This window comes from Protopterus annectens, chromosome 5.part1, assembly GCF_019279795.1.
Source record: "Protopterus annectens isolate FY-2018-M chromosome 5.part1, PAN1.0, whole genome shotgun sequence".
In the NCBI taxonomy this organism is placed as follows: domain Eukaryota; kingdom Metazoa; phylum Chordata; order Ceratodontiformes; family Protopteridae; genus Protopterus; species Protopterus annectens.
Window position 1 is genome coordinate 474,165,972 of NC_056736.1, and position 21,438 is coordinate 474,187,409.

Consider the following 21,438-nt stretch of genomic DNA (forward strand, 5'->3'; position numbering starts at 1 on the left):
AGTAAGGCATGTAAACAGATTATATCTTTGAAATAGTAACATCTGCAAATATACCAGGCCTTACACTTTGATTAACCTTGAACTGTGTTATGCTGCAAACTAGAACTGTGTTACAAGAATGTATTGTGATGTCTCCCTCTGCAACTGAGAAGTAATGTTACTGATCACACCCTTTGCAACTCTGTACCTAAACCTCCTGCATGCACCATCTCAACTACCTATTTGCTCTTATTCTGTGCATTTACATCAGCTTCCTACTCACCACTCTCACTTGCCCACATTCCACGCTGTTACCCCACTACTTCTGCTCTCTATCTCTAACGCTACCCTCTTTTTTTTATCTTTCAGCTAGCACTGTCTAAAACTCCCTCCCGCCCACAAAAGCATTCTGCCTGGTGTATAAGGACTACAGTGGAACTGACCTCCCTGAATCCTGCTCTAAAAAATAAGTACACGTAAGCTCCAAAAACTATCTTTTTTACAAAGACAGTTGGTTTCCCTATTTGCTCTTTGGAGTTTTGTAATTAAAACCCTTGTGGTTTCCTGAGCCCCAACAGCATGCACACTCACAGGGATAACCCTATTTTCCCCACTAGATGGCAGCAACCCCCCCAAAATTACTCCCTGACTAGCTAGTATCCTAAAGGGGCCTTCCTCCAGGACTAGCAACCCTTTATTTCACATCTATCTGCTGTAATCAGCTTTTACAACCTATTTTACTTAGTTTAACTAGAGACTGTAGCAGTCTTAACACCACTATCAGTGTTCAGACCCCACCTACACTCACTGTTACTTTTATGGAGCTCACGTCTGCTGGGGGATCTGTACCCACTTTGTTCACCCTTCGGGTTCACTACGCTCCCCTACCCTACCCCCAAATCTCACTCACCCCCACTATACCTGAACTTTTACATCACCTTACTCACCTGACTTTCTTCCTACTCCAATCACCATCCATAACTAATTCATAGCTTCTCCTACTCTAACATCACACCCATACCTGCACACACTCCTGCTTTTTTCCTACTCCAATCACCATCCAGAACTAATTTATAGCTCCTCCTACTCTAATATCACACCCATACCTGTACTCAATCACCCCTACCTCCACCCTTTTATCAAATAACACTACTAAAAGCTTCCAATCAAACATAATGCAAGTCCTACTACCCTTACTCCTACTAGCCCTGACATCCCTTTCCTATACTACAGCCATACAAACTAACCTACCCTTAGACACCACCTCATTCCATACTACATATACCATAAGACGCATCACCTCCCACATATGCTTTACAGTCTGTCCAACATTATTTTCCACAAATATTATGCCACACACATTCAGCACCCATCTACCTACTACTATCAATAGGAAAGCAGTATACATATCACTCTCAAACCTAACCTATGTTATCAAACACATACTTACTCTTAGTAAAAGACTCCTCATACCTGGTGACATACACCCAAACCCAGGGCTCTCCTTTACTAACCTTCCAAATAGAGCTCAATCTGATCTCCTAATAATGAACATCAACATAAGAAGTATTTCAAATAAACAAGTAGACCTACATGCTTTTATTTCTCACTACTCTCCTGACATTGTAACCATTACTGAAGCATGGCTTAAACCACATATCACTAGGGATGAGATTCTACCACCAGATTACAACATCCTAAGAAAAGATAGAACAACTAGGAAGGGTGGTGGAGTCACAATTCTATTTAAAAATGAAATAAACCTCCAACCATTTCATACCCCTCTACCATCATTTCAAAATGCTGAAACCATAGGCTCTATTCTGTCAATAAACAATGAGAAGAAAATTAACATCCTTTGTTGCTACATTCCGACTGGAAATAACTCCCTAACCACAGAAGAAATCCTTCATTGGTTGAGTCAAAATTGCCCTCAGGAAACAATTTTACTAGGCAACCTCAATACCAACTGGCAAAGTTTCAGCTCCAAAAACCCTACCAAAAGTATTAACCTCTACAACTTCACACAGCTAATTCAACACCCCACCAGAATAGATAAAAAAAACACAAACAAACCACTATTGGCTGGACATTAGTAAATACCCCCAAACGTCACTATCAGGTAGGGTCCCTACCTGACATACTCAGTGACCATCTCCCTACTTTCCTCAAAAAACAAACCAACTTTCCTCCTCAGGAAACAAACCAAAATCCTCAAACCTATAACCTATAAAAACATCAGGGATGATTGTAACTTAACCCCAGATATACTAAACAACATCCTCCACCAATGTAACTGGCTCCCCCTAAAAACCCTACACCTAGATCATGCAGTAGAATACTTTAATAATACATTTATCTCAGTTCTAAATTCCATAGCACCTTTAAGAAAGAGAAAAATCAAAGCAAATTATGCACCATGACTAACTCGGGACACAAGAGCCCTCCTTAAAACCAGAGACAAGACCTGGAAGCAATGGGAATAAGACAAATCTGAACAAACCAAACAAAAGTACAAACAACTTAGAAACCTAGCCAAAATACAAACCAAACAGGACAAACAAAACTACTTCCTAGGCCTTCAAAACAAACATGCAAACAACCCCCAAAAGCTTTGGCATTCTATCAACTCACTGCTAAAACCTGGAAAAATTGCTACCCCCACCCCCACCTCCCCATATACTAACAGCAAAGATATTGCCTCCCAGCTTAACTCTCACTTCATAAACTCAATCCAAACTCTAACCAGCTAACAAATACCAACACCTCATCTCACACAAGCACTAGAAACACTCCTGACAATACTACCAACCAACCATCCTTCTCCCTCTCTCCAGTCCCTACATCAAAAATTAGAAACCTGCTCCACAAACTAAAACCTACCACACTAGCTGCTGACAGCATACCCACTAATGTCCTAAGAATGGCAGCTGACTCTCTTGCTTATCCAGTATCAATCCTAATAAACAGGTCCATTCAGGAAGCCTATGTACCACAAATATGGAAAATATCCTACATTATACCTCTACACAAAGGAGGCAAATCTTATGATTTTTCCAACTACAGGCCAATAGCTATTATTCCCCCATTATCTAAGCTACTAGAGAAATGCATACACTCTCAAGTTATGCAATTCCTAGACACTAACAAACTTCTCTCATCCACCCAAGATGGTTTCTGCCCTCACCATATAACAACCTCTGCTCTTCTCTCATTCACCAACCTGGTTAACCAACATAGAAACAACAACAACTATGTATCTGCTACCCTCTTAGACCTCTCAAAAGCATTCAGGATGGTCTCACACCCTAAATTACTGGACAGCCTTCATTCTCTATCCTTTACTTCCTCTACCATCTCCTGGTTCAATTGCCACCTATCAAACATATAACAATCTGTACAATGGAATAATGAGCTATCCCCTCCTCTCCCCCAACTCAATAGGGGTACTTCAAGGATCTATACTTGGCTCACTACTTTTCACAATTTTTACAAACAATCTATATACCCCCTCTCCTCATTAATTCAGTAGGCAGATGATTCATCTCTCATCTGTGCAGCCCCATCTGTCAATACCCTCCAACAACTAGCCCAGGAATCTTTCTCTGCTATTGAAAATTGGATCACCAACATCCAAATTATACTTAATCCTAACAAAACCAAACTTCTGCTGTTCACACCTAATAAAACTAAATCCTCTCCCTCCACTTTCTCTATCTCATCTAGGAATGGCACTATCATCTCTCCATCCACTCACACAAAACTCCTAGGAGTTGAAATAGACAACAACCTAACATTTGATCATCACATAGCACAAACTATTCAAAAGGTTTATAAGAAAATGGAAACCCTATACAGGCACAAAAACTATCTCATAGAAAAAGCATGTATCACTCTAGCTCAAACACACCTCCTATCGACACTTACTTATGCCGCACTTATCCTAACCCACACTAAAAAATCAGATCTGGATAAGTTAGAAGCATTCTACAACAAAATAGCTAAATATGCCAATAATTCCCTCTTTAGAATGCATCACTGCCAAATACTAAAAGAAATTCAATGGCTGGAATTTACTAACCCACTATCTTACCAACAACTCACCTATGCCTTTAACATCAGAAACCACCCAGACAAAACTCCAGCCCTCAGTAACCTAATATCCTCCCACTCTTCCAGTCACCCTCTATGCTCTTCCAATAAACCCCTACTCAGTGTACTACTGCTAACAGCACTGCAGAAAAAGCCCTATATTCCCACATCATAGCCAAAAAATGGAACAATCTCCCCACCAATATAACCTCCATAACAACAAATGCAAACTTCAAACAATCCCTCAAATATCATCTCAGGACAACGTGGATTTGCCCATGTATCACATAACAATCTCTATACCTTTCTTCTATCTTCTGTCAATCTACTCCAGCCTAAATATCACACTATATCTATGCACATTGAAACACTGACTCTTATCACATATCGTAGTGTTCTTTTTGCTCCCTTCTATACATACTTACTACATCTGTAAGCAGCTCTTACTATCTTTGTAAAACTATCTCAAACTGTACCTTTTGTCCTGCAAAATCCTGGTAACTACTGGAAGCCAAACTCTGAAAAATATCTGTCTAAACCCATTCACTGAACCCATGTACTATTTCCCAAAACTGCATCTTAGTCGTGCACTGCAAGTTTAACTATAGTTAACAAAGTAAGAATAACTCTATACTTGTAAATGCAGTTTTCACTACTACCTGTTTTGTATGAATATCTCAAATTGTATAAATGTATGTATATCTGTAATTGTACAAATGTCTTCTTAATTGTGGAGCTTTTCTCTCTGAGCCTCCACTGAAAATGGACCTGGTCTAGCTGGATTTTCCCAGTTAACAAATATAAAATAACATAAAAATAAATAAATAAAGTGTTGGCTTCTGTAACTTAAGATCCCAAGGAGGAGCCAGTTTTCTTGGAAGCCTCTTAAGGCTGCATTGAAAGAGGAGGATCCATGGGCAGACATGTTGAAACGGCCAGTAAATAAACCTTGAGAGAGAAATAAGAAAAGTCACAGGATAGTAACTCACTCAAATATTTCAGAAAGAAAAAAGCACTAGTTCTGAATGGGTGCCAGTTATGTTGTTGGCACCAACTAGAAAACCTTTTCTATTTTCTAATATATGACTTTCTAATAGCAGGCTTTCTTGCCTCATTTAGTACCTGATGCCCATCCTCAGTAAACAGGTACCTAAAATGAATTAAAACCATATCATTCAGGCAGTCAGATGAAGTTGATTGCTGTTGGGATGTATCAAACTCCCCTTTTTTTGCATGAGTAGATCGAGTATATGAGGAAGCTTGTGGTAATTGCCCCTGGCCATTCCCAAAAGAAGGGAAAACCATGGTTGCCTGTGCCAGAAGGGAGTCACTGCAATGATATTGGGAGATTCCCTCTGAATCTTCAAAATTACCTAGGATATTAGTGGAAAGAGTGGAAAAGCATGTAGAAACATTCCTGTCCAAGGAAAGGCATCTATCTTCCAGGTCTTCTTACATGGAGTCCTGGTTCATAATCTTGCCAGTTGATTGTTTAGAGAGGAGCTAAATATGTCTACTTGAGAAACTCCCCAGATATGGATTAAATTATGGAAGACCCCCAATCTAGTTTCCATTCATGAGGGTCTGCCCATGTCTTGCTCAGATGTCTGCCACACAGTTTTGCTCTGTTGGAATGCAGGATGCCTGTAGAGTGAGATTAGATTTTGCTGTGAAGCTAATCTTCAAAGGGGGAAAAACTGGTTTTCCCATGGTTGATGATGTACCACATACCTGTGGTATTGTTTGTAACGCTTGAGGAGGTCCTGGGGATGAAAGATGGTTCAGAGAGTTCAGTGCTTTGATCAGGACAAGCATCTCCTTGATATTTCTGTGCTTGAATGAGTCCTTGGTGTTCTACACCTCCTGCACTTTTATCCTTTCTAAAACTGCTCCTCAGTCAAAGTCTGAAGTGCCTGTGGTGAATGACTGCCTTGGAGAAGGGAGGGTGAAGAGGAGATCTGAACTTAAGGGTATCTGTCATCTCTACCAAAAGATTTTTCTTCTAACAAACCCCATCACTTGGATTTGAAAAGATAAAGGGTGTTGATGCTGAAACCAGAGAGATTTCAGATACCACTATATATTTTGGGTCTATATTATGTTGTTGAAAGGGCTGTTCATTGAACGCCCTTTCATCAACATGTAAACAGCAAAGTACCAAAACTCTGAATGTCCACGTCAGTGAATTTTTTACCAGGAGAAAAAAAATTGCTTGGCCATCGTCGAGAATTTGCCATTTCCTCCACTGTAGTGCAATCTCAGAGTTGGTATATTTAGTTATGGGAGTGTGGGGGACACAGCTCCCCACATTGGGGGGTATGGAAGTGAAGCATCACAATTCATAAGGTCTGACACTTTGTTTTGTTTGTTCCTGGCCAAGCGATTTATTTTCCCTTGGAAAAAAATTCACTGAAGTTGCCGTTCGGAGTGTTGGTACTTCGATGTATATGTGTCAATGAAAGGGCATTCAATGAACAACCCTTTAACAATGTAATATAGACTCTATCTTTCTCATGTTTTGTCAGGGTTATCAAGAAAATCATAGATGCCATGAGACCCAGTGACCGAAGTCTAAGTGGGAAACCTAAGAAATAGATCTAGATAAAGACCCACTTTTTCCTGTGCAAGAAAAAGTTTTTGAAATGAGGTGTCTAGTTGATATCCAAGGAACATAATCCTGTGTGAAGGAGTCAAGGATGACTTTTGAATGCTCTGTTGGCACGCCAGTTTGTGTATGAGAGCTCTATCCAAAGAGAGAGATTCCTTTCACTTTGAAAAAGACACTGCAAAGATAGCCAAGTTATCTAAACAAGGAAAAACGTGGATACCCTGCAGACACTTTGAAAACACTCGATGCAGGAGATGCTGTCAAGGGTAAGGCAGAGAATTGATAATGTGATACAGACACATAAAACCTTAAGAAATGTCTGAAGTCTGGATGAATACTTCTGTGATTATAAGCATCTTTTAAGTCTAATGTTGCCAGGAAATTTGAAAGAAGAAGTAACAGGTTGTGAAGTGACATAATTTTAAATATGGGTACTATCAAAAACAGATTTAGGAAAGAAAGTTCCAGGACTGTTCTCCTAGTATGTCCTTTTATAGCACTAGGAATGTCCTTGAATAAACATCCCTTCCCACCTGCAAAGGATGATCTGTTTTTTTACTCCTTCGGACAGCATATGATGAAGAATTTGTGGAAACAAAAGAGTTTGATCTGGAGGATGAGGAATGACCCCACAGAAAGGAGGAGTTTCCTCCCACTTTCATCTGTTGCCTGGATAAATGATTTTCAAAACCCATTTGTCTGAAACAATCTGTTGCCTAAGAGAAAAATGTATATTCATACTTTCTGGAAGGAAAAAGGGGCGAGGGTGGGAGGGGGTCACAAGGTTTCTTGAACAGTCACTTAGACTTGTTGGACAGTCCTTAGTATTGGATGGTTCAAGACTTCTTTTTGGAAACCCCTTGCCATTTCTTCTTAAACATCTGTTTAACTATAATTTGCTGAGACTTTTTTTCTTTTTTTTTTTTTTTTTTGCCAAAATTGGATGAGGAAATAGAAAATCCCTTGGAAAATTTTGTAAAGGAGGGCTGAAAAATCTTACAAATTCCCTACCTCTCTCTCAGGGGGATAATTTAAAATTTCATTTTTAACAATATCTGGGAAGTTCTGAGAATGCAACCATGAAAACTCTTTAAAACAGTACTAGTGGCCATAACCCTGGGAGAAGTATCAACAGAGTCACATCCACACTGTAAACAATGAGTAGTGATTTGTACAGTAGAGAAACAAAATCATTTAAACCAGATTTTTCTATAAGAAACTGCAGATAAAACATTCCTCATACTTTCACAACTTGTCAGAACAAACTTTAACTGTCTGATTCAAAATTCTGAAAATCAAAGTTGCAGAAGTATATACTTTTTCCCCATACCTATTGATAATTTTCCCATCCTTATCAAAAACAGTAGGATTGGAATTTACTACACATTTAGCAATGGTGGGATAAACTAAAGCTATAGTTGCTAATGCCATAGCTGCTGGGTCAGGTTTGGAAATAGTGTTTAAAAATTTAAAAGACTGAGGAAACTTAAACAGTCTGTCTGCATTTTAGGGGTAGCTGGCTGACCAGGAAAAATGCAGGCAGTAGCACACACAGCCTCTAAAGCAGACAGAACAGGAGGAATGGATGCAGATTCTGAAAAATCATTCCGTAACAACTCATGGTATTTTCTAATGGATTGAGAAACCTCAGTGTTATTCCACTGAAAACACATTCTAGCAATAGTCTTGGGAAAAAGAGAAACCCCCAAAGGGAGAATCAGAAACTGAGCTCTCCTCTGAGTCTAAATCAGAAATCTAAGGAAAAAAAAACTGTACCCATCCCTGCATCTTCCTGTTCAGATTCAGAATCTTGAATCTCTTCAGGAAAAGAGGAATCTATTTTTCTTTTACCAGAAATCACTTTACAAGAAGGCTAAATAACCTGAATTAAACCCTGAACCAGACCATGTAAACTACTCTTATCCAAAGAAAAATTAAGGAAGAGTAGATACATGCTTGATTTTCTGTTTCTTTTTGAGGAAAAATGGGGTCAATCATGTTACTAATGGCAGCAGCAGTAGCTTCCACGGGGAAGGGTTCAGCATTCTGACAAAACAGGGCAACCTTCCCTGTTCCCTCTCCAATGAAGAAAAATAGTGGCACTCCCTTGACTGAGGGGACCCCAATAGCTGCAGAAGAAGCGGTGCCCTGCCCCATCCACTGTGGTGGTAGGTGCTACACCAGAGAGATCTGGGATAAAAGATGAGTGGTGTGAAGTACAGCAAATGTCCACAGCAGAGTCATCCACCCATAGCTGAGGCACATTGCTAGCCTGCTGTGGTGGCAAACACCGATTGCTTATTTATTTATTTATTTATTTATTTTTGTGGCTGGAAGAAGGACTGACTGTAATAGTACCTATAGTTTGCTCCATGATTGCTGGTAAAAAAAAAACACAGGAGAAAAAAAAAACACTTTAAAACACTATTCCAGCTCCACAAAAGTATAATAAATACAATTTCTCAACAGAAAAAAAAATCAAAATGTAAAAAACAGCCCAACTGTAACCAAGTGTCCTCGCAGAAAACTAATATAAATCCAAAAAACAAAGCAGCAAAGACAAGGCTCCAGCTTCTTTATAATGCAGTCTGCTTTAATGATACACAAGCGCTTTCACTGAATGCTTCATCAGGTGTAACACAAAACATTAATAACACACCTTTTATACTAAACCACATGACACTCTCATTAACATTTAAAAATATATTGTCATATATTAAAAACACACAAATGTGTGACATAAAATTCAGCTAAAACATACAGACAAATATATAAAACATAAAAGCTTAAAAACTTTTCATCTTTGTAAAGGTCTGTTTTTTAACATAGGTCTCATAGGTATATGATCATTCAGCCCATGCCCTACATTTGCTCTGAGCCTTGCTATCCAATTGGCCTCCATTTCTTCAGTTTTGTTTCTAACATCTCCCCCTCTCTTGCTAACATAATTCCTCCCTAATACCATGAACTTGAATTTGTGCTGCTCATTTGTTTCTGAAATATGCTTGACTAATGCATTGAAAGTGCTTTTCTTCTTGATATGATAGATGTGTTCTCTGATCCTGTCTTTTAGAAATCTATCCGTTTTGCTAACATAAAATTTATGGCACAACTAAAATTTATGGCACAACTGACAGATAGCCACATAAACCATGTGACAGCTATTACAGTCAGCACTGACTTTTAAAGAGAAGACTTTACCTGTATCAGGATGTTTAAAATCTGTCTCCTCTGCTATAAAAGTGCAATATTTACATTTCTTACATGGTTTAGTTCCTATAATGCCTTCATTTCTTACCTCATCTCTACCAGTGCATAACCTCCGTTTCAATTATTTTTTTATTTTTGTATGTATGCTGTGGTTGGGGATCTAAAAACTTTCTAATCTGACCATCTGTAGTTAAAATACTCCAATGTTTATTAATAATTTCAGTGCAATTTCTTATATTTCTGGAATAACTCAAGCATACTTTCATATTACTCCTTCCTTTTACCTCTTTCTGATTTTAACCTTTTCACACCTCTCAGAAAAGAATGGCTTTGCCCTAGCATCCCTTAAATGCTCAATCTGCTTCATTTTGCTACTTATCATGTATTCATCATAACCCCTTTCTTTCAACTCAGAGCTTGTTATATGCATTTGTTGCTTATAGTCTTCTACTTTGGCATTTAACCTAAAAGCCCTAAAGAATTGATTTTGTGCTGCATTCCTAAAAATAAAATTCAGATGCATGCTGTCTTTAGATAAAAGTCTATTGACATGACATTCTTTTCTATGTATTTTTGTACTTAATTGACCTATACTATCCTTTGTGACTGTTAAATCTAAGAAACTTACATCAGTATGAGACCAATTAACAGTGAATCTAAGGAAAGGTGTTAAATTATTAAGATAATCTACAAATTCCATCAGGTCTGCTGATGACCCCTTCCATAAAAGAAAAAGGTCATCCACAAACCTGAGAAAGAACAATACTTTCTGTTTCCATAGTCCTTCATTAATGTATTCAGTTTCCCATACTAACATTACGGCATTTGCATAACTATTAGCACATGACGTGCCCATTCCAACACCATTCTTTTGCCAATAAATTGTATCTCTGTACATAAAGATGTTCTCAAGGACAAGCTTTAACAAAGTCTGTATCAATTCAGCTTCATCTATACTATATTTTTCACTTTCATTCAATAATCTGATGACACTTTGAACCCCAATCTCATTGGGAATTACAGTAAATAAGGAAACAACATCCAATATAACCAGTATGCAATCCTTGATTTTCAGCCCCTTGCTAACAAAGAAATCATATAGATCTCTAACAAAATGTTCTGTATCTCTAAGAATATGTGTAGACTTATTCAATGAACTCTTGAGTTGTTTTTCTATATAAATTGAGATAGATTCTGTACACCAATTCCTTCCTGCCACTATAGGTCTCATGAGGGGATTGATGTTAGATTTGTATATTTTCAGTAGGCCCTGGATGTTCGAGGTAATGGGGTTAAACATTACAAAATAATTGTATAGTCCATCATCTATGAGATTTCTATGTTTCAGTTCCTTCAATTTATTATGCACTTCAGCTATCATTCTCTTAACATGCATAAATGTGATAATCTGATAAAATTGTGAGTCATTCAGTAAATCATACATTTTATTATCATAGTCTATTTTGTTCAAAATCACTATTTGCCCTCCCTTGTCAGCTGGTCGTATCATAATATGAGGATTATTCTGTAAATTCAGCATGGCTGCATATTCCTATTTAGTTAAATTGCACCATTTCTTCCTGCCTTGTTTATGTTTTTGCTCATAATACACATTATATATGTCTTCTAAGCACAACTGCTCAAAAGTGTTAATTAATGAATTCTGCTTAGGTATCAAAAGACTTGGTTTCTTAAAAATGAAAGCATCATTATCCAAACCATTATCATACATTAATTTAAGCATTAGATTTCTAGTGACCATTTTAACATCTAATACAACCTCAGTAATGTCCGTATCTGTGTAGGGTATCCCACCCAAATAAAATCTCCCACACTGGCACCTTACCAGACTCCATTAGTGATCACTTGCCAGCCTTCATCCATAGAGAAACCCACTCCTCTCCACACCTACACCAATATATCCATACTCGGAATCTCACAAACTTTAACCCCACAGCTTTCTCCAATTCCCTCAGACTGATAAATTGGAATCAATTAAAAACTCTTCCTCTAGACGATGCCGTTGAATTCTTTAACTCAACCTTCTTGGATTCCCTTAACTCCCAAGCCCCTCCAAGAATAAAACATATAAAAACAAACACTCATGCAGCAAAGGGATAAGACCTGGAAACTCTACCATCATAATATGTACCCTGACACCCTACTTAAATATAAACAACTCCGCAACCTAGCTAAAAAACGTATTACACAGGATAAAAAATCATACTATATCAAACTCCAGACTACTCATTCCACAAACCCCAAACAATTCTGGAAATCCATCAATTCCCTTCTTAATCCAGGCACCAAAAACAACCCTTGCCCCGACACTAGCAAACATGACACAGAAATAGTTACACTGTTCAACTTACCAAATCCTTCCCTAACAACAACTCCTCCTCCCATCTCAAATCCTCTCCCCGATCTACCATCCTAAACACTCCTCCTACTTTTCACCTCATACCCATCCCCACATCATACATAAAAAAACTTCTCTCTAAACTTAAGACTTGGTCCAATGCCCCTGACAACATCCCCTCTATCTTTCTAAAACTAGTAGCAGACAGAATTGCCATTCCCATTAGTATACTCATCAATAGATCCATACAGGAATCATATATCCCTAAACTATGGCATGCCGCCTTTATCCTACCCCTCCACAAAGGAGGCAAAAACAATAACTACCCCAACTTCTGACCCATAGCAATTCTATCTCCTATCTCAAAAATTCTTGAGAAATGTATCCATCTCCAGCTAATGCCATTCCTTAAAAATAACCAACTCCTCACCCCAACACAACATGGGTTCTGTCCTGGCCATAGCACAATAACAGCTCTTCTTTCATTTCTAGACATAATAAACCATGACTGTGACTCTGGCAATCTAGTATCCACAGTCCTCCTCGACCTCTCCAAAGCTTCTGATACTATCTCCCATACCCACCTTCTTAACCACCTTTCTAAATTTAACCTTTCACAAAACACTATTACCTGGTTTAGCAGCTATCTCGCTAATAGATCCCAGGCTGTGAAATGGAAAACTGGTACCTCTGCCTTCCTTCCAACCCCAACCGGGGTACTCCAGGGATCCATACTTGGTTCTATGCTCTTTAATATTTTCATTAATGACTTCCACGCATCAATTCCCAACATGAGAATAGTACAATATGCAGATGACTCAACACTAGTCTGCTCTGCCTCCAACCTCCTTGAGCTTCAAACTGGAACTCAATCTGCTTTCTCAACTACTGAGAAATGGATGCTTCAAAATCATCTCTCCCTAAATGCCAATAAACCTACAATCCTACTATTCTCCCCATCAAAATCTATCCCTCTTGACAAATCCTCCTTTAAAATTACCAGCCATGCTAACTCCACTATAGAAATTGTTCCTTTTGCCAAACTTCTTGGGGTTAATATTGACGAGCAACTAAAATTTGATACCCATATTCTACTAAATATTAAGAAAACACATCAGAAACTTGGCATGCTGTATAGAAACTCACACTTCCTCTCCCCCTCAACTAAACAGACCCTTGCCTCAACCTACGTACTACCCTCTCTGATGTATGGTGCTCCCTTACTAACCAATCTATCTTCCTCCACCTCTTCTAAACTGGAAACCTGCTACAATAAAATCTCAAAATTTGCAACTTCATCCAAATATTCTACTCACCACTGTATACCTCTCCACCAGCTGCAGTGGCTAGAACTTCCCAATTACCTGGACTACCTCCAACTCTGTGCAGTCCACAAGCTTATTTTCAAACCTAATACATGTCCAGCACTTGCTAACATCTTACCTTCCTACACCCCTCACAGACCCCTAAGATCTGCCCACCAAAACCTAATCTCAGTGTATAAACCAAATCGTCCCACTGGGCAGCTACTTCTATCCTTTACCTTAGCCAAGAAATGGAACTCTCTCCCTCCATCTCTACGAATCTCTGAAAACTTTGAACACTTCAAAACCCAGCTCCATTCCTACCTCTCCCATACTTGGAAGTGCAACTGCTCTCTACCTACCTAACTTCCTTAACTCATGATCACTTTTATCACACTCAAAGTCCCATTCTTTCCTTACTTACCAGGAATCTATCCCTCAATAACTTCTTTCAGATCACTATCTGACATTTCTAATGATTGAACAAACTCTGCTCTACAAAATCACATTCAAAGTCCCATTTTTTTCCTTACTTACCGGGGATCTATCCCTCGATAACTACTTTCAGATCACTATCTGACATTTCTAACCAATGAACACATTCTACTCTATACTACTGTTCTCAACCTACAAACATATAAATATGTATTAAATATTGTATATACGTTGCAACTTAACTGTTCTTAGTTTGCTATTTAATACTTACAAGTTGTTACTGCACCTCTTTGCTACTGTATATTGTATTTTGTTAACTATGTATTGTATTTTGTTAACTTTGAATTATCTAGCTTTTCTCTGTATTTTGTTAACTTTGAATTATCTAGCTTTTCTCTGTACTATGTAGTCTGAATTATGTAGTTTACACTTTGTACTATGGAGCTTTTCTCCCCGGGCCTCCACTGAAAATGGGCTCTTTGAGCCCAGTGGACCTCCCCGGTCACCAAACTGGAAATAAATAAATAAATAAATAAATAAATAAATAAATAAATAAATCTGCCGATGGAATAAACGATAGGCCTTTTTCTAAAACATTTACTTCATGTAAAGTTAATGTATGCACTGATAGATTAACTACTGTGTTCTTACATTCCTGAAGGCCTTTTTTATTGTATATGGACTCACCGTTTCCTCTGGATACTTCCTTTCATTCTCATGGTGCTCGTCCCATTCTGTTGCCCTTTCTGTTGGTTTCTCCCACCTCTACTCACTGATCTTTTCCTCATGGGAAGAGGAAAAGTCAAGTTTAATGGGTGCATAGCTTGTAAAAAAGAGGAAGAGAACGAGGAAGGCAAAGGTTCTTCAATGTTCTGTTCTTTGTCATTGTGTTCCTAATGCACTGCTCTTCTCTGTGTACTTCTACCATGACCGTAATAGTGAATAATGAAGGCATTATAGGAACTAAACCATGTAAGAAATGTAAATATTGCACTTTTATAGCAGAGGAGATAGATTTTAAACATCCTGATACAGGTGAAGTCTTCTCTTTAAAAGTCAGAGTTGACTGTAATAGTTGTCACGTGGTTTATGTGGCCATCTGTCAGTTGTGCCATAAATTTTATGTTGGCAAAATGGATAGATTTCTAAAAGACAGGATCAGAGAACACATCTATCATATCAAGAAGAAAAGTACTTTCGATGCATTAGCCAAGCATATTTCTGAAACAAATGAGCAGCACAAATTCAAGTTCATGGTATTAGGGAGGAATTATGTTAGCAAGAGAGGGAGAGATGTTAGAAACAAAACTGAGGAAATGGAAGCCAATTGGATAGTAAGGCTCAGAGCAAATGTAGGGCATGGGCTGAATAATCATATACCTATGAGACCTATGTTAAAAAACAGACCTTTACAAAGATGAACAGTTTTTAAGCTTTTATGTTTTATATATTTGTCTGTATGTTTTAGTTGAATTTTATGTCACACTTTTGTGTGTTTTTAATATGCCTCTCACTTATATTTATTTAAAGTGAAGTAATGAACTATTAAGTTATATGACAATATATTTTTAAATGTTAATGAGAGTGTCATGTGGTTTAGTATAAAAGATGTGTTATTAATGTTTTGTCTTACACCTGATGAAGCATTCAGTGAAAGCGCTTGTGTATCATTAAAGCAGACTGCATTATAAAGAAGCTGGAGCCTTGTCTTTGCTGCTTTGTTTTTTAGAAAAAAAAATCAGTTATTTTACATCACTTTTAAACTGATAAAAAAATGAGAGGTCCATTTAAGAGTATGTTGCAGTCTTGAGAGAGTGCATTAAAATGCAAAAGTCCTAGCTTGAAAATAATTTTCCTAAATATGCAAGTAATAAAACATCAACAAAATTAAGAAAAGGAAAGTTTTTTTCTTTTTTCACCAAAGCAAACTTATCTGCCTGACAAAGGAAAGCACAAGTTGACTGTTGATCCTAGAAAGCCTCAGAGGTATGTATTCTTCAGCAGCAGTAGAGCTCTAAAAGGCATTGCACACAAACATGTTTTTTTATCAGCTTAGCTCAAGCCGCTCGACATTTTGAACACATGGAAGGTGCCCTGAAGCTTCAGAAGCTGTTTGTCTGTTATAGTCTGGGCAGGATATTAACCATATAGCTAAGGCTACTGCAGCAGTGATCAATATGATGAACATCTTTCAGTTCATTAAAGAATTATAGTCATCAGGAGTTATGCCTATTCTTTTCTAGATTTTATGGCTTAAGCATCTGCTATGTTGGAGCCCATCCATTCCTGTGCATTGCTCAGGGAGCCCACACTGCAAGAGGCATTGATGAGTATCTCTGCAGTATATGTTTTTACTAATATTTCAGCACACACAAGGATGAAAAAAGATGACTGCAGATATGCTTATTTGAGACAGTAAGACCAGATCAAATATGTAGTTATACAGAGACAATTACCAGCCAGGACTAGAAGAGAGGTCCTGAATAAGCCATAGATCTGACTATTTGGATGACAGCCATCCATTTATTTTTTTCCCATCTTAAGGATTTTGAGTATCTAGTTTTAGCAAGTTTTATTAATTTATAAGAGCAACATATAATATTCCATGTGACTACCTGCTGTCAAGCCAGTCATCAATGATAAAGCACTAAACACAGATGTAGGGCTTGCAAAACAGCATTGCACTGTTTCTTTCACTAATCAATAAATGTATGTACATATACAAATATATATATATATATATATATATATATATATATATATATATATATATATATATATATATATATATATATACATATATGTAAATATATATAAAACGTATATACACAGATTCAAATATGCATAAATACCAAAAGATTATTTTCCACTTCTTCCTTGACCTTTTCCAATTTATGCACCCCCTACAATATATAAATATATATATATATATATATATATATATATATATATATATATATATATATATATATATATATATATACAAACTATATATACAAAGCGAGTGTGGAGTTCATCTCTTGGGATTCATACCTAGGACATTTATTAATCTTTATTTATTATTATTATTATTATTATTATTATTATTATTACTGTTATCTATTTAGTAATCTAAATAAGACTATCTTGAACCGCTGACAGTTAAAGGCATACTTAATAACTTACTGAAAAAAGACTTACCTTGTTACATTTTTCTTTTTTAGCTCAGACAGCTAACCATCAGAATGTCCTCTATTTCTCTCCTCATTCCGTAGGTTTAATGGGCCCTCCTTAGCTTCCCCTGTGCTAACTGCAACCCATATTTGGGGCATAAATGAAGCAAATGAAGAAACTGAGAATCCTGGTACAGCATCACACTTCTGCCAGGAGTGTTTTTCTTATTCTTATCTTAAGTCTCCTGCCCATGCACCCACTTGTGATGTTCTTAGATGACTATGCTAGAGGCATATTGGTGTATCTTCCTGACTTCACTGTGACTCAGTTAAAACCTCATGCCTTCCTGGACTCCACCATCTGTACATTCTTATTCTACACTGGGAAATCTAACAGGAGCTACACACTTAGATATGCCTTCCCCCTGCATGAGCATTCCATACTCCCACACCAGCATCTCAGACACCAAAGAAGCTAATCATACCTAGGTCACATGTCATTGTCAGGGCTTTATCCCCTTAAGCCATGGTGTTGTCATCAACTCACCATATCGGTGGCAGCCAATATTATTCTCTTGAATACAAAGAAACATCTTGCTGTACTCTTGGTGGAGAGTATCCCCAAACCCAGTGTGACCTCCTTCATTGTTGGTTTGTCTTCATCTTTATCTCTGTTATGTTGATCTCAGTCTTTGTTACCCTGATACTCCCCTGTGACAACAAAGTGTCCAGCCTGTTTGTCTTGCTCACCTGTAAAATGCATGGTACTCTAAAGGCACCAGTAGTGCTGTCAAGGAACTCACCCTACAGAATATTGTTTTCTACTTATTTGTGCTGACCTTAGAAATCTACTGCTGCCTGTTGGTGTAAGTCCTTATATTCATGGTATGCCTTCTGGATTTCCCTATTGATTTTGTTCCCAGTCACATTCATTAAAAAATTGTAATTGTGATATATTAGTGTATTTTGTTTGGCTATCAACACTGGAAATCAATTATTGTACTACTATGGATGAGGTTCCTTTGGCTCTACTACCACTTGTTCTGTAGACTGATGATATCCTGTGGTGACCCCTAACAGGAGCAGCCAAAAGGAGAAGATGATGACTGGTCTTTATAGATAGAGAGTCACAAATAATAATTAAACCAAACTATACACAGCCAGCAGCACAAGAGCTATAAAAATCTATCATATTTTGTCTATTTTCAGCAACTAAAAATTGAAACCCAAAAAGAATTTTAAATAGAACATGACAAAAAATTATCAAGACAAAAGTTGGTTGATCATAGATCCACCCAAAGAGTCCTGCTTGGTGCAGTGGGTTGGGCCATTGGATGTTAAACCAATGAGTGATGAGTTCAATTCCAATTGACAGCAGTATGGAGAACCAATGCCATTTATTATACAGCAAGGTAAGGCTATGACCTCTATCAGGATAGAACTGTCCCAGTGTTAGGGGGTGTTTTAGTGGGTGAGAGTCCCATAATATCAGGGCAGGGCCAGACTCTGGTCATCGTTAGATTTCACCTCCTTCAGTCCTAAAAAATAAAGTAAATTATGCTCCAGACTAACTCTAATAATCTATTATGAATCATACCTCTGTACCTGGAGACATCAAAAATCTAGACAAAGGCCCATGAAAAGTAGGTATAACTGGCCAAAAATCTGGACACTAACTAACATAAAATTTGCATGTATAATAACGTAACTCCACCACTCTAATGGAATTGTGATATACCAACATTCAAATAATTGTGAAAATGTTCCACATTTTAACATTAACATTGAAAATATACATTCACACAGAAACACCAATTAAAGTCCGTTTACAGTATTAACAAAAACTCTTAAGGGAAGTAGTAGGTAATAGACATGTAAAACACTTTGCATTCTACTTTCTTCCCTACCACACTTCTAGCATATGCACACTGATGTCATATTACCCACACCCTTACAGAAATTCATTAAATAACATATCTCAGTAACTGTAATTATTTCTATTTATTTTACAATTATTGACTGGGATAGTCTGACTAGATACATGTCCATTTTCAGCGGAGGCCTGGGGAGAAAAGCTCCAGACATACATACATACAAAGACTATTACATATAAATGTAAAAAACATTTGTCAAGATCAATATAAAGATGTAAGTTACATATTGGATGAAAATCTTCTGTAAGGCTCAAAGCAGTATATGATAAAAACATTCATAAATTCATATGCCATCAGTTTAACAATATAATAGATTGTTATTAGTTAATAGACATAAACTTGGGATGTAGTCAAAGTAGAGGAAGATGACCTATTTTAGCACACAAGCATTGTAGTATTAGTTAGTCTGGACTGGTGCATGGGCAAAGCCAGTGCAGTTTGAAGTACTTTATTAGATTTTTCCTGAATTGCGTTGGGGAGAGTTCAGAAATAAGGTCAGCAGTAAGGGAGTTCCAGATTTTGCCCACAGAGTTGGCAAACAGTGATTCTCCAGCTAAATTATTAGCTTTGAAAGTTTGAACTAAGAGTTTGTCAGATGAGCGTAGTACCCTAAGGTTACTATAGGGAGTGACTAGGTTAACAAGTGTGGGCATATTTTCTGGCTGATAGATAATCTTGTGAGCTACTATAAGTTGATTGACCATAAGTAGATTAGATAATTTAAGCTGCCCTCGAGAGTTTAGGTTGAGATAGTGATGGGTTCTGAAAGCTGTGCCAGTGGTAATGTTATTATAGCAACTAGATAGTGTGTTAAGGTTAGTCTTACTCAAGTTTGTGAATAAAGGGGCGGCATAAAGGATGGTGGAGAGAAGGTGTGTTTGGGCAATGACATTTCTAGCTAATGGAGTTAGGTAGGGCTTAATCCTATAGAGTGATCCAAGTTTTTTATTGACAGTTGTGATAGTTTGACTAATATGTACGTCGAACTTGAGGTTATTGTCAACTATTACTCCTAATAGTTTGGCTGAGGAGTAATCTGATCTTCCCAACTCTTTCATTCTTACTGTTATATAAACCCTGTGTCTTATAAAGGCTCTGCTTGTATTGTCAGGCTCTGGATTGCATTGCATAAATGGAAATCCCTTAAGATTCCAAGAGCAGGCAAAGTTATTTCTTACACTTATTTCACTGAATTGCACTTCTGAAATGCTTATAATTGTGCTATACAGTTGATCTACTATATTTTTGCACTGTTATAAAGCTTTTTTTATTGTTTCACTGCATTTATGTACTGTTTTAAACTGTTTTAACATTACTTAACTGTAAACTGCTTTTTCATACTGAGAGTTGTATTTTCTGTTTGTGATTGCTCTATCCAAACTTTTCTGTGCATTTTGTCTGTTAAAAGCATTCTCTAGTCTGCTCCTTGATCTGTTTAAAACTTTTATTTAGTGGCTACAGCTAGGAACTGTAATTTTTTTCCACCCACCCTGCCTAGTGTTGTGTGTTCTTATACTTGGTGGCTTTGCAGTTGCCCGCCCATACTGTATATTTAATCTGTGACACTCCTCCCAGTCTAGTGTCATTAGTTCACTCAATTTAATAGAGAACATTTGTGAAGGCCAACCCACTCATATTCTTAACGTTGAATTAACTTCTGTTCCAGCTTTCTCCATTTCCACTTTACTGGAAAAAAAAAATTCTAAGCTTGCTTCCCCCCTTTCCTGTGGCAGGTCAGATATGGCTTTGTTGTGTCCAGGACTGTTTGTGAGCTCCTAAGCCCCCCCCCCCCTTAACTGGGGTTAAACTATTCCTGGCGCCATAAAGTCTGGTTTTCAAAATTTCCCTTGCAACTAGCCAGCTTTTTAGTTTTAGCACTCATCTGTTTCTTTGATCTCAGCACTTGTTTAGAACTCATTGTAAGCACTAAATAAGTTACAAATTACTACAGCACTCAACTTTCCTCACTTGTCTAGAGGAAAACAGTTTTTAGTACTTAATAAATAAGCACCTATTCAGCCATGTCTAAAGGTCAGCTCCCGGTGTTTTCTCCTATCTACTTGATGAATCTGGGCATCTTGGGACAATGCAGCAATTGTCTCATGTACACAGACAACCCTCTCCTCCTACCACCCAACACTACGACCTGTGAGAGATGCACTTATATAGCCAAACTGGAAGCAAAGCTCTCTTTACCAAAGACAGGCCTAGACAGTCAAGAGGAGAAGGTAAACACTTGCACCGCACCACACTCATCACATAGTCCCTCAAAGCCTACACCATCAAAACACACACAGAACCACAAAACACACACCTACATTCGCGGAGGCTCTCTGTACTAATCTGCCCAAACAACAGAGACCTC